This window comes from Pelophylax lessonae (genome assembly GCF_965119305.1).
Source record: "Pelophylax lessonae genome assembly, chromosome: 1".
Classification (NCBI taxonomy): Eukaryota; Metazoa; Chordata; class Amphibia; order Anura; family Ranidae; genus Pelophylax; species Pelophylax lessonae.
Window position 1 is genome coordinate 544,030,201 of NC_138768.1, and position 15,406 is coordinate 544,045,606.

Here is a 15,406-nt window from a genome sequence, read left to right on the forward strand (position 1 = left end):
TGGATGGAGAGCGTTTGTGAACAGCAGTTTTCAGTTCTTTCCACAGATTCTCGATTGGATTCAGGTCTGGACTTTGACTTGGCCATTCTAACACCTGGATATGTTTATTTGCGAACCATTCCATTGTAGATTTTGCTTTATGTTTTGGATCATTGTCTTGTTGGAAGACAAATCTCCGTCCCAGTCTCAGGTCTTTTGCAGACTCCATCAGGTTTTCTTCCAGAATGGTCCTGTATTTGGCTCCATCCATCTTCCCATCAATTTTAACCATCTTCCCTGTCCCTGCTGAAGAAAAGCAGGCCCAAACCATGATGCTGCCACCACCATGTTTGACATTGGAGATGGTGTGTTCAGGGTGATGAGCTGTGTTGCTTTTACGCCAAACATAACGTTTTGCATTGTTGCCAAAAAGTTTGATTTTGGTTTCATCTGACCAGAGCACCTTCTTCCACATGTTTGGTGTGTCTCCCAGGTGGCTTGTGGCAAACTTTAAACAACACTTTTTTATGGATATCTTTAAGAAATGGCTTTCTTCTCGCCACTCTTCCATAAAGGCCAGATTTGTGCAGTATACGACTGATTGTTGTCCTATGGACAGAGTCTCCCACCTCAGCTGTAGATCTCTGCAGTTCATCCAGAGTGATCATGGGCCTCTTGGCTGCATCTCTGATCAGTCTTCTCCTTGTATCAGCTGAAAGTTTAGAGGGACGGCCAGGTCTTCGATTTGCAGTGGTCTGATACTCCTTCCATTTCAATATTATCGCTTGCACAGTGCTCCTTGGGATGTTTAAAGCTTGGGAAATCTTTTTGTATCCAAATTCGGTTTTAAACTTCCCCACCACAGTATCTCGGACCTGCCTGGTATGTTCCTTGTTCTTCATGATGCTCTCTGTGCTTTAAACGGACCTCTGAGGCTATCACAATGCAGGTGCATTTATACAGAGACTTGATTACACACAGGTGGATTCTATTTATCATCATTTATCATTTAGGTCAACATTGGATCATTCAGAGATCCTCACTGAACTTCTGGAGAGAGTTTGCTTCACTGAAAGTAAAGGGGCTGAATAATTTTGCACGCACAAATTTTCAGTTTTTTATTTGTCAACAAAGTTTGAAATATCCAATAAATTTCGTTCCACTTCATGATTGTGTCCCACTTGTTGTTGATTCTTCACAAAAAATTACAGTTTTATATCTTTATGTTTGAAGCCTGAAATGTGGCAAAAGGTCGCAAAGTTCAAGGGGGCCGAATACTTTCGCAAGGCACTGTATCTACCCATAGGGTCTGCAAGTTCCTCCTTAAAAGTCCAAGGAATCACTTTAGAAATGAGGATACTATCCCCCTTGGATTTAGTGATAGGAGAGGGGGCATGATATGCCCAGGGGAAGTCTCTATTGTAAAGTTTGGGTAAAAAATCCTTCCTAAAATATGTTTCCTGTAGGAATGCTATTTGAGTATGACTACGTTTTAAGTCCTGCAAAAGACGTGTACATTTCTGTGGAGTAGACAAGCCTCTGACATTAAATGTGGAGATCTTACAGCCAGCAGCTGTTCGTCTATGAGGATATTATAGACATTTTTATTTTCTCCCCTCCCCCTCCCCCTCCTCTCTTCCCCTCCTCCCCCTCTCTCAGGCCCAACTTAAGCCTTAAACACAAAAAAAAAAAAAAAAAGGAAAAAAAAGAGAGAGAAAAAAAAAAGAGAAAATCTATACCCCCTCCTTCTTCCCTACCCTTATATGTACAATCAGGCTAAAAAAGAAAAGTTTACCTTAACTACGCGCAACCAGGCCTGGCCTACTATGGGGTAAATGTGGCTGGCAGGATCCATGAGGAATAAGATCCAAAAAAAAAAAGAACCAAAAATTGGGAAAAGAAAAAAGTCACAAACTATATGCACGGAGCCGTGACCAGAGAGGGCCCACCTCTCATATAAAGAAAGAAGGAAAAAGGGAAGAATTCCCCTCCCCCCTCCTCTTCCCCCACCACTATAGAAGGCAGGAGAAGAGGAGAGGGGGAAGAGAGAGAGAGAGAAGGGAACAGAAAAAAAAAAAAAACGATCCTCACTCCCCCCCTCTCACTCCCCCCTCCCTGTCCCCCCCCTCTTATGTCGGCACCCCAGTATTGCCCAGCCGAATTCACCCCATGACCTTTCAGTTTGACTCTCCGTCCCCCTCTAAAAAAAAAAAAGGGGGGGAGAGATCATGAGCCTCTATACAGCAGCAATCCAATATGTTTAGCAACCACAAAAAAAAAGTCAAAAAGGGCCCTGGGTTTATCTCCCCTGCTAGGGCCCAGCTTCTCTAAGGGCCGGAGGTCCTTGCAGGTCCTGAGATACATTAGGGGCTTCCTCTGTTACTGTCCCTGATCGAATTCTCCGACGGCGTTGAGAGCGGGTTGATAAAAGTCCTCCAAGACCCCGACCTCCGTGGGCACCCAACCAGTCATGAACAGGAATTGGAGAAATCCCAAGAAAGGAAAATAAATCAGGAAGTTGGTCATACCATCTTAACACAAACGACTTTTCATCTCGCACCACCACTAAGTGAAACGGATGGCCCCAGTGGTAAGTGGCCTTTGCCCTGCAGATCTCCTCTAACAGGGGTTTCAACATAGCCCTCATCCTCAGAGTGCTGTGGGAGAGACTTGGCAAAATTGCAATTAAGTTCCCTCAAAGTCTAATGGGCCATGGTTCCAGGCGCGCCTCATGATCTCCTCCTTGAAAGCAAAAAAATGAATTCTAATTAAGACATCACATGGATGGTCTGCTCCTGTACTGCGTGGGGCTTTAACCCTATGAACTCTATCTATTTCGATAGGCTCAGTAAGAGGCCGATCCATTAGTCCATTAATAATCCTCACCACGCACCCCTTAAGATCAGGGCCCAAAATAGACTCCGATAGACCCCTAAGTCTGATGTTGTTTCTGCGATTACGATTTTCGTTATCGTCTTGCTTGAGCTGTAATATAGTGATCTGTTTTTGTAGTAGTATCTGTGAGTGTTCTAACTCTTGAATTCTAGGGTCGGATAGGGATTGTGCCTCCTCCACCAAACCTACCCTGTCATCCACCTGATCCACTTTTAGCTTAATAGAGTTAATTTCACCTTTTAGGTTACTCACGATTGTAGTCGCCATGTCACTGATGTCCTGTTTAGTTGGGATGCGGGACACTAACTCCTTCCATTCTGTGACAGGAAGATATTGGGATGATGAGGTATGTGGGGCCTGTATTGCCCCTTGTTCTTCCGTTGCTGGATCATAAGGAGGGGAGCCCTGTATGGAGAGGAGGGAATCTCCTATCTGGCCTGTGTTCGTTTTAGATGCCTTTTTTTGTGAAGCAGAGCCTGCAGGGCCGGTAGCCGGGGATCGCGTCGGCGCCATCTTAGAAGCTGCAATACCTTGTGGGGCAGCAGAGCGTCTAAGAAAGTATGAGGTGATGTCTGATCGTTTCTCAATTCCGCCCGACAGTACTGAGGATTCAATTGCAGGCATGTAGGCAGCGCATACGGGGTCCGGATCGCTGGCTGCAGAGGTACGAGCACCGCTCTGATTCACAGAGCTCCGGCTATCTGCGTCCTCACGGCGCCATTACCTGACCACACCCCCACTTGAGTATAGGTATTTGAGTCAGTTTGATGATTTAACCACTTGCCGACCGCTCACGTTGCTGCTACTGCAGCAGAGCGGCTCGGCTGGGACCTACATTGCTGGATTCCTCCCCCTCTCGGCGGCGCGCGCGTGCCGCCTGGAGGCTCGCTCCCACTGTATTCAGACACAGCAGGAAACGGGCCAGGGGAGGAGAGGCGGTGATCGTCTGGAGAAGAGTGAGGAAATCCGCCCGCTTGTGTAAACAAAGCAGGCGGATTTCCTCTGTGACAGGCAGGGACAGATCACAAGATTCTGTGTCTGTGTCACACAATCCCCTCCCCCAACACACATCAGTAAGCATGAGGCACACATTTAACCCTTTGATCACCAACAGTGTTAACCCCTTCCCTGCCAGTGTCATTATTACAGTAACAGTGCATATTTATAGCACTGATTACTGTAGTAATGTCACTGGTCCCCCCCAAAAGTGTCAAAAATGTCAGTTAGGGGTCCGATCTGTCCGCCGCAATGTCGCAGTCCCGCAAAAAAAATCACAGATCGCCGCCATTACTAGTAAAAAATAAATAAACAATAAAAATGAGAAATCTTTTCCGTAGTTAGTAAACGCAATAACTTTTGCGCAAACCAATCAAATTACGCTTATTGTGATTTTTTTTACCAAAAATATGTAGCAGAAAACAAATTGACCTAAAATGTTAAAACATTTTGATTTATAATTTTTTTGGGGAATGTTATATATCAGAATGTGAAAAATTTTGTTTTTTTTTCAAAAATTAAAAATCGCACAGGTGATCAAATACCACCAAAAGAAAGCTCTATTTGTGGGGGAAAAAAGGACATAAATTAAATTTGGGTACAGCGTCACACAACTGCACAATTGTCCGTTAAAGTAACGCAGTGCCGAATCGCAAAATATAGCCTGGTCAGAAATTGGGTAAAATCTTCCGGTCTTAAAGTGGTTAAAAATACCTCATTGAGAATTTTTTTGTCAAAGACATGTAGCTAAATACATTTTGGCCTAAATATATGACAAAAATTGAATATATTGGATATTTTTTAACTGTCAAAGTAGAAAATGTCAATTTTTTCGCAACATTTTTGCACTTTTTTTATTAATATCGCAAAAAATGAAAAGTGCAGAGGTGATCAAATACCACCAAAAGAAAGCTCTGTGTGTGAAAAAAAAGGACATAAATTTAGTTTGGGTACCGCATTGCATGACCTCGCAATTGTCAGTTAAATTTGCGCAGTGCCAAGTTGAAAAAAGTGGCCTGGACGTTAAGCAGGAAAATCCTCCGGTCCTAAAGTGGTTAAGGCATTGTGACAGAGAGTCTGTTTTGCTTGTCCACCTCAACCCACATGTAATAGCTTTTGCACTGTTCTGTGTCTCAATTGGATCTAGGAATGAAACCCTGCATAAGCTGTGGAGCTTACACAAGGTTAACCACTTGCCGACCGCTCACATTGGTGGTACAGCGGCAAAGTGGTTCGATTCCGTCCTGCGACGTAGACCTACGTCGTTGGACTCCTCCCCTTGTGGGCAGCACACGCGTGCCGCCGGAGGCTCGCTCCTGCTGTATTCAGACACAGTGGGAGTAGGGCCAGGGGAGGAGTGGCGTGATCACCGCTGCTCTTCCACCGATCATCGGGGATCGAGTGTGGAGATCCGCCTGCTTGCGTAAATGTCGCAGTCCCGCAAAAAAAATCGCAGATCGCCGCCAGATCGCCACCATTACTAGTTAAAAAAAAAAAACAATAAAAATTACATAAATTTCCCGTAGTTAGTAGCTGCGATAACTTTTGCGCAAACCAATCAAAATACGCTTATTGCAATTTTTTTTACCAAAAATATGTAGCAGAAAACATATTGGCAAAAAAAGTAAAAAAAATTAGATTTTTACATTTTTTGGGGGGGAATTTCATATAAAAAAATGTGAAAAATATTGTTATTTTTTCAAAATTGTTGCTCTTTTTTTGTAAAAGTAAAAAAAGTAAAAATCGCACAGGTTATCAAATACCACCAAAAGAAAGCTCTATTTGTGGGGAAAACAAGGACATACATTTAATTTGGGTACAGCATCGCACGATGGCGCAATTGTCCATTAAAATAATGCAGTGCCGAATCGCAAAATATGGCCTGGTCAGGAAATACATTTTGGCCTAAATATATGACAAAAATTGAATATATTGGATATTTTTTAACTGTCAAAGTAGAAAAATATTGTTATTTTTTCAAATTTTTTTATTAATATCGCAAAAAATAAAAAGTGCAGAGGTGATCAAATACCACCAAAAGAAAGCTCTGTTTGTGGGGAAAAAAAGGACGTAAATTTAGTTTGGGTATGGCGTTGCATGACCGCGCAATTGTCAGTTAAAGTCGCACAGTGCCGAATCGTAAAAAGTGGCCTGGACGTAGGACAGCAAAATCCTCCGGTGGTAAAGTGGTTAATGATGCCACATCCTCCCTGGCTACTTGGACTCAAGTACTGCATCATGGAAAGGGTCATGTACTCCAGCATACTGGAAGAAAATGTGTTTTCACCACGGTTCTGACAAAGCAACAGAGCAACATGTGAGTACAGGCAATGTTAGTATAACTGGATGGGTGGATGGACTTTAAATGACTTTAAATAAAAAGGAATTGTGCAAGACAAAGTGATTTTGAATCTCAAGCAGATACAATTATAAATCAATTCATAGATAAAGGATATATGGCACAGGAATTGGAAAAAATAAACCAATAAGTACAAAACATAAACACAGAACAATTGTTACAACCCAAACAAAAACAAGCAAAGGATGATAGCATAGCATTTAATACAGAATTTAATAGACAGTACAAACAGATAGAAAAGGCTTTTAAAAAACATTGGCGAATACTATGTAGAGAACCTATACTCCAGAAAATCCTCCCTAAAGGCCCCAAATTCATATATAAAAGACCATCAATATTAAAGAATAAACTGGTCAAAAGTATCCCGGACCCACCACGCAAAACCGTTCCATTTTTAGATCAGATTGGTTTTTACAAATGTGATACATGGCATGTAGGCCATGCAAAAATAACAACAGAAAAAACACACAGTTTAAATCTATTAACCACTTAAGCCCCGGAGGATTTTCCTGCTAAACGACCAGGGGGTATTTTGCGATTCGGCACTGCGTAACTTTAACGGACAATTGCGCGGTCGTGCGACGCTGTACCTAAACGAATTTGACGTCCTTTTTTTCCCACAAACAGAGCTTTCTTTTGGTGGTATTTGATCACCCGTGCGATTTTTACTTTTTGCGCTATAAACAAAAAAAGAGCGTACATTTTGCAAAAATAACAATATTTTTCACATTTTTTTATATGAAATTCCCCCCCAAAAAAATGTAAAAATTAAAATTTTTTAACATTTTCGGCCAATTTGTTTTATGCTACATATGTTTGGTAAAAAAAATCGCAAAAAGCGTATTTTGATTGGTTTGCGCAAAAGTTATCGCGTTTACTAACAAAGGGAAAGATTTTTGTCATTTTTGTTGTTTTTTTTTTAACGCGTAATGGCGGCGATCTGCGATTTTTTTTGCGGTACTGCGACATTGCGGCGGACAGATCGGACCCTTGACTGACATTTTTGACACTTTTGGGGCTACCAGTGACATTTCTACAGTAATCAGTGCTATACATATGCACTGTTACTGTAAAAATACACTGGTAGTGAAGGGGTTAACTTTATTTGGGAGGGAGGGGCTGTGTGTATCCCTAGGGACGTGCTTTCTACTGTGATTGGCTGTGGCTTGAGCTGTAAGGACACTGATCAACGGATCTACATACTAGATCCGAGTGATCAGTGTTTTTACAGCGAGGAGAATGACAGGTGGCTTGTTTACACAAGCTGCCTGACATTCTCCCTCTCCCCCGCCGATCGCCGAGTGACCGGCGGACATCGGGTCCGCTGGTCACACGCGCGGGGGGTCCGTGACCGCGCGGGAGCGGGAGCGCGCCTCCGCGGGCGCGCGCTCGCTCCCCAGAGCCTCACAGGTGAGCGACGTAGACCTACGTCACTCTGCCTGTGAGGGGCTGACTGCCGCAGTAAATATACTGTGAGCAGTCGGCAAGCGGTTAATACAGGAGAGACATTTGAGATTAAAAAAAAAAAATCACATGCTGTACTACACACGTCACCTATCTATTAGAATGTACATGCGGGTTACAGTACGTCGGTAGAACTACCCGAGAATTGAGAGTCACATTAACCACTTGCCGACTGCCTAACGCCGATCTACGTCGGCAGTCAGCCCCTCACAGGCAAAGTGACGTAGGGCTACGTCACTAGCTTGTGAGGGTCTAGGGAGCGAGCGCGCGCCCCCGGAGGCGCGCTCCCGCTCCCGCGTGGTCACGGACCCCCCCCCGCGCGTGTGACCGGCGGACCCGATGTCCGCCGGTCACTCGGCGATCGGCGGGGGAAAGGGAGAATGTCAGGCAGCTTGTGTAAACAAGCCACCTGTCATTCTCCTTGCTGTTAAGAAACTGATCTAGTATGTAGATCCGTTGATCAGTGTCCTTACAGCTGAAGCCACAGCCAATCACAGTAGAAAGCACGCCCCTAGGGATACACACAGCCCCTCCCTCCCAAATAAAGTTAACCCCTTCACTACCAGTGTATTTTTACAGTAACAGTGCATATATATAGCACTGATTACTGTAGAAATGTCACTGGTAACCCCAAAAGTGTCAAAAATGTCAGTCAAGGGTCCGATCTGTCCGCCCCAATGTCGCAGTACTGCAAAAAAAATCGCAGATCGCCGCCATTACACGTTAAAAAAAAAAACAACAAAAATGACAAAAATCTTTCCCTTTGTTAGTAAACGCGATAACTTTTGCGCAAACCAATCAAAATACGCTTTTTGCGATTTTTTTTACCAAACATAGGTAGCATAAAACAAATTGGCCGAAAAAGTTAAAAAATGTTGATTTTTACATTTTTTTTTTGGGGAATTTCATATAAAAAAATGTGAAAAATATTGCTATTTTTGCAAAATTGATGCTCTTTTTTTGTTTATAGCGCGTGATCAAAAAATCGCACAGGTGATCAAATACCACCAAAAGAAAGCTCTGTTTGTGGGAAAAAAAGGACGCCAAATTCGTTTAGGTACAGCGTCGCACGACCGCGCAATTGTCCGTTAAAGTCACGCAGTGCTGAATCGCAAAATACCCCCTGGTCGGAATGGGGGTAAAACCTTCCGGGGCTTAAGTGGTTAAGAGAACACATAAGGTTTTAAATACAGGTTCATAAAAAAACAGGCCATTTCACAAAATGAAACATTTTGGATCCACAGGCTCAATACTATAAACGTTGAAATAGATATAAATTGTTTCATACACAATTATTAGGCAATAGAAACCACAATTCATAATAAGAAATATGAAATATAACATATACAAACATTTAAAAGTAGTATAGAACAATGGATAAACAAGGGGAGGGTTTATATATTTTTACAGGGAAAAGTTCTAAGACTCACGTGCATATTCATATGTACAATTATGTTTTCATTGATATAAAAGGGAAGAGGGAAGGAAGGAAAAAGAGGAAGAAGGAAAGGAAAAGAAAGAAAAAAAGGAAGAGAGAAAACTGATTGTAACATATCAACATTTTTTTTTTTTTTTTTTTTCTAAACAAAATTTTTATGACAAATAATTTTTTAATATATTTAAAAACATATTTTTATTTTAAATTTTTATTTCTATTTTATTTCCTTTTCATTGTTGTTTGTATTTTTGCACATTAATTATGTTAATTATGATTCTAATAATGTGAATGTGGAGATGTGTGATGCCGCTCTGAAACAGATTACATACAAAGTAAGTGGGAAAAAGATAGAAAGGTACAGTCATAGAAATAACTTATAGTGACACAAAAGAAAATCCATACAATATAGTCACGCAGTGTGGAGAGTAAGGGACTGCAGGTGGGAGGGAAATAATCGAGCAAATAGGAAGGAGTAAGTATGGGTGTAATAGGTAAAGGAGGAAGTAGGTATGGATGTAGTAGGAGGTGCTAACCATATAAATAGAGAATCAGATACCAGGATCCCCCAGCTTCTGAGGACGCTTCCTGGGTGGAGGGAAATGCATTAAGCAGGCGAATACTTCTGGTTATGTCACGTCCGCTCTTTGGAACGCAAACCCCGACTTTTAAATTCCAGAGCGGCGTCCTTACTTGCTCACATGCAAGAGGAGAGTTTTGTAAGTACACAATTGGCTGTTATATGTTTTTTTTAACAATAAAAATAGAATTACACTATGGATTTTCCCTGATTCTATCTCCCTACACTCATATGAGGTTCTTGGACCTACCTGCCGAAATCACAAAAGAAAGAAAAAAAAAATGTTTTGCCACTGGAAGATTTATTTTTGAAACACAGGCGTTTAACCCATCACTAGTCGGTGAGTAAGGGCACATAAGGTAGGGGAGCAGAACGGCACTTGTTGGAACATACTGGCACTGGAAGAATAGGATAACCAGCACTTTCAAGGACTTATTGTTCATGCACATTTTTTGCACTGATTGCACTTTAATTTTTTTTAAAAAAGTATTATGTATTGTGATTTAAATATTATGTTTCTGCACAAATAATAAATAGATACACATATTAAGCACCTTATGGTTAGACAGCACTGGGTACACACCAGGGGGGGGCTGACAGCCTTAGGCCTGGGGGGCAAGTCCAGTCAAGTGGCCCAGCTCACCATCCATGCCCACATGGTTTATACCGGATATTAATGTTATGAATCAAGACAAATATAAAACAATGTGGTAACATAATTTAATGTTAATAGCAACAAAGGAGGTTTAACAAAAATACTGCATTAATGCAGCCTCACCAGTGTCCGTCAGTGCAGCCTCACCAGTGTCTATCAGCACAGCCTCACCAGTGCCCATCATCAATGCAGCCTCACCAGTGCCCATCAATGCAGCCTCACCAGTACCCATCAATGGAGCCTCACCAGTGCCCATCAATGCAGCCTCACCAGTGTCCATCAATGCAACCTCACCAGTGCTCATCAATGCAGCCTCTCCAGCGCCCATCAGCTCAGCCTCATCAGTGCCCATTAGCTTAGCCTCATCAGTGCAGCCTGGTCAGTGCCCATCAGTGCAGCCTTATCAGTGCCCATCAGCGCAGCCTCAGCAGTGTATATGAATGCAGCCTGATCAGTGCCCCTTAGTGCAGCCTCATCAGTGCCCATCAATACAACCTCACCAGTGCCCACGAATGCAGCCTTGTCAGTGCCCATCAGCTCAGCCTCACCAGTGCCCATCACTGTGGGGCCTGTAGGTTCTGCTGGGAGCTGGCCATGGTCTGTGGGTCCTGCTGGCCACTGGCCTGTAGGTTCTGCTGAGAGCTGGCCATGGCCTGTGGGCCACAGGCCAAAGCCAGCTCCCAGCAGGACCTACAGGCCAGCAGGACCCACCGGACATTGCCAGCTCCCAGCAAGACCCACAGGCCATGGCCAGCTCCCAGCAGGTCCCACAGACCATGGCCAGCAGGACCTCCAGGCCATGGCCAGCAGGATCAACTGGCCAAGACCACCAAGACCAACAGGCCATGGCCAGCTTCCCGCAGGGCCCACAGGCCATGGCCAGCTCCCAGCAGGGCCCACAGGCCATTGCCAGCAGGGCCAACAGGCCGTGGCCAGGAGGACCAACAGGCCAGGGCCAGCACAGGACCTTACATCCAGACAGTGTTGAGGGCTATTTCCTTTTTTGAGGTTACTGGGTGGGCAGGGTAAATGGGATGTATGGGGGTTGGGATGTGGGGGTCAGCTGGAGGTGTCAGGGTCTCTCACCTCAGCGATGCTGATGGCAGCTCAGCAGGTCCTTGCATGGCCTCCTGGGGAGGTGCGAGAGTAAGCTGCTCTCACTCACTCACTGTTGCAGCCATCCAGTGCCCAGCCCGAGTGGGTCATGTGATGTGCGTTACCTGTCCCCTGACACGCCACGTACCCTGTCTTTGCCTGCTCCTGAAGACTCCGTCTCCGGGAAATGTAGTTTCTTGCTGTGCGCCCCTGCTTTGTTTTCTCCACCCGCTACCACCAGAAACTTAAGCACGGCTGTGACTACAACTCCCAGAATGCAGTGCGGCAGTAACCCAGCCAATCGGTGGCAGCCATGGCTAACTTCCTTCACAAAAAAATAAAAAATATGTCAGCAGACAGCGGCCGTGACAGCGGCCGTTTTGATTATAGATTAGGCGGCCTGGGGGGAAATTCTCACCCTGCCCCCCGGCCCAGCCCGCCCCTGGCACACATAAAAATACTTTAAAGTGACTTTGTCACAGTGCCCTAAATAGACAAAGTTCTTAGTCCATTTAAGGATGCACAAAACAATGTCTTGTTTGGCAGAATTCTAAGTTAGTTTTTTTTAAGTAAAATATGACAGTCACAGTTCGGACCATAATGAGGATGGGGGGGGGGGGTATATGCAAGAAAAATTATAGTTTCAAAGCAAGAGGGGTAGAAACACAAAACAATAATGCATCCAATAGTGAAATGAATACAGATGAAGAACTGGCATTGGGTGGTATGACTTGGTTAATTAAATCTTTCCCAAAAAATAATTTAACGTCCTAATCCTTATTCATTTATGTTTTCAAGACATTTTGTGGCTTTAAGAGTAGTGAAACTATATTGTGTCTCATGCAGGCCTGTGAAACTCTATTTTCTTCACTTCTATAGCCACGTTTTTTGTTTTGGTTATTAACATAGAATGGAATAGATTATGGAATTTACAGTTCGTGAAAACCTAATGGTTGAGACTTTAAAGGTATAAGATGTGCCCACTCTTTGTTGCTTGGTTTTAAAGTAAAACTCCACTAAAGACTATTTGCAGCTAAACTAATCTAACCTCTTAAAAAAAAAAATTAAAAAAAAAAACAGTCATATGGCTATTGCTTCTAACAGCCATGAATATGGGAAAACTTCACAAAAAAGGATCTTCTAGTCTTTATCGTTCACAGCACGGTATAGCAAATAATGACGTGCCTCCCATTTGGCTCCCAAAGATTTCAACAATTTATACTGTATCACTGATTCAGGAATTGAGCTAATTTGCATATTAGTAGTGTTACCAGCTTCAGAAACTGTGACATTGTAATGGGTTATAGATAAAGGTCTAACATTCAATGGAAAGATGCGTTTTTCATTTAAAGAATATTTGTTTTAATTAATTGTGTAAGAAAAGACCATGATCGTTTTCTAATTCTTTTTCTGTCAAATACTAAACTTTGATAATCTTTGTGTCCTATTTGTATAGAGCAGTGCTAGTAATCAACCAGAAGAAGAGGCCCTTTGCCCTGAAAACTTTTTATGATTTCTACTGCAGCTAACCTATTATAGGGATTACCTCTTTTTGTTTTTTGGGTTTTTTTTAGTGTTGAGCGAACACGGACTGTATTATTCGTGTTCGTACCGAATAATTGGATTTTTTGTACCCGAACACGGACACGGACACTTTACTGTATGTTCGGGTAAAAATCCGTGTTCGGTCGTTTTATTTCCGGGTTTTGCATGCTTTGGCGCTCTTTTCATGGCGGGCTTTCAACAGCCAATCAACAATCGTTTAACTGGTGTGCCTTAAGCCATCCCAGCCATGCCTGCAAATGTCTCAGTAGCTGTGATTGGCCGTCTGAAGCATGTGACCAAGTCTTTATAAGTTCGAGGCAGCCGCAGCGGCGTCATTATGCTGCTTAGATTCAGGGACAGAGCACACATCAACGTGCTGGCTGCTGATTAGGGAAAGATAGGCAGGAAAAAACCATTTGTGTCCGGATAGAATTGAGGGACAGGTCGGAGTGTTTAGGCAGGGCGAGTTGTAGGCATTTTAGGGATAGAGTCTGCTGAATTATATAGGGTCAGTGTCTTCTACAAACTACAATCGATATTGCTGTGTGGGGGGTGGGGTCTGCACTCAATCCTGATCTACGATCTCTTCTCAATCCTGTTAGGGACAGAGTCTGCTGAATTTTAGGGAAACTGTGTTCTACAAACTACAATCGATATTGCTGTGTGGTGTGGGATTGGAGATAGGCAGGTGTCAGTGATCCACATCCATTTTTCTGTGTGTGAGCTGCAGTGAACACAATCTTTTTGGGCTGCAGTGAACACAATCTTTTTGGGCTGCAGTGAACACAATCTTTTTGGGCTGCAGTGAACACAATCTTTTTGGGCTGCAGTGAACACAATCTTTTTGGGCTGCAGTGAACACAATCTTTTTGGGGTGCAGTGAACAAAATCTTTTTGGGGTGCAGTGAACACAATCCTTTTTGGTGTGCAGTGAACACAATCTTTGTGGGGTGCAGTGAACAAAATCCTTTGTGGGGTGCAGTGAACACAATCTTTTTGGGGTGCAGTGAACAAAATCCTTTTTGGGGTGCAGTGAACAACATCCTTTTTGGGGTGCAGTGAACACAATCTTTTTGGGGTGCAGTGAACAAAATCCTTTGTGGGGTGCAGTGAACACAATCTTTTTGGGGTGCAGTGAACACAATCTTTTTGGGGTGGAGTGAACAACATCCTTTTTGGGGTGCAGTGAACAAAATCCTTTTTGGGGTGCAGTGAACAAAATCATTTTTGGGGTGCAGTGAACACAATCTTTTTGGGGTGCAGTGAACACAATCTTTGTGGGGTGCAGTGAACACAATCTTTTTGGGGTGGAGTGAACAACATCCTTTTTGGGGTGCAGTGAACAACATCCTTTTTGGGGTGCAGTGAACACAATCTTTTTGGGGTGCAGTGAACACAATCTTTGTGGGGTACAGTGAACAGAATCTTTGTGGGGTGCAGTGAACACAATCTTTGGGGGGTACAGTGAACACAATCTTTGTGAGGTGCAGTGAACACAATCTTTGTGGGGTGCAGTGAACACAATCATTGTGGGGTGCAGTGAACTCAATCTTTGTGGGGTACAGTGAACACAATCTCATACTGAAGGTTTGAGGGTGCTGCCTGTTCCATACTCCCCCTACTCCTCATCTAGCCTTTTAGGGGTACAAACAATAGTAATTGGGGCCTAGTGTGGTTGTGTACGTGTGATATACATACACTTTTTTGGGATCATATTTTCTATTCCGCTATTTAATCAAAAACCTTTGGGGATCAGTTAAATTGGGGGATAGTCTGTGTTGGTACGTGTGAGAGAGATCCACCTTTCCAAGTTGTTGGGGTTCATCTCATACTTCTGAAGGTTTGAGGGTGCTGCCTGTTCCATACTCCCCCTACTCCTAGCCTTTTAGGGGTACAAACAATAGTAATTGGGGCCTAGTGTGGTTGTGTACGTGTGATATACATACACTTTTTTGGGATCATATTTTCTATTCCGCTATTTAATCAAAAACCTTTGGGGATCAGTTAAATTGGGGGATAGTCTGTGTTGGTACGTGTGAGAGAGATCCACCTTTCCAAGTTGTTGGGGTTCATCTCATACTTCTGAAGGTTTGAGGGTGCTGCCTGTTCCATACTCCCCCTACTCCTAGCCTTTTAGGGGTACAAACAATAGTAATTGGGGCCTAGTGTGGTTGTGTACGTGTGATATACATACACTTTTTTGGGATCATATTTTCTATTCCGCTATTTAATCAAAAACCTTTGGGGATCAGTTAAATTGGGGGATAGTCTGTGTTGGTACGTGTGAGAGAGATCCACCTTTCCAAGTTGTTGGGGTTCATCTCATACTTCTGAAGGTTTGAGGGTGCTGCCTGTTCCATACTCCCCCTACTCCTAGCCTTTTAGGGGTACAAACAATAGTAA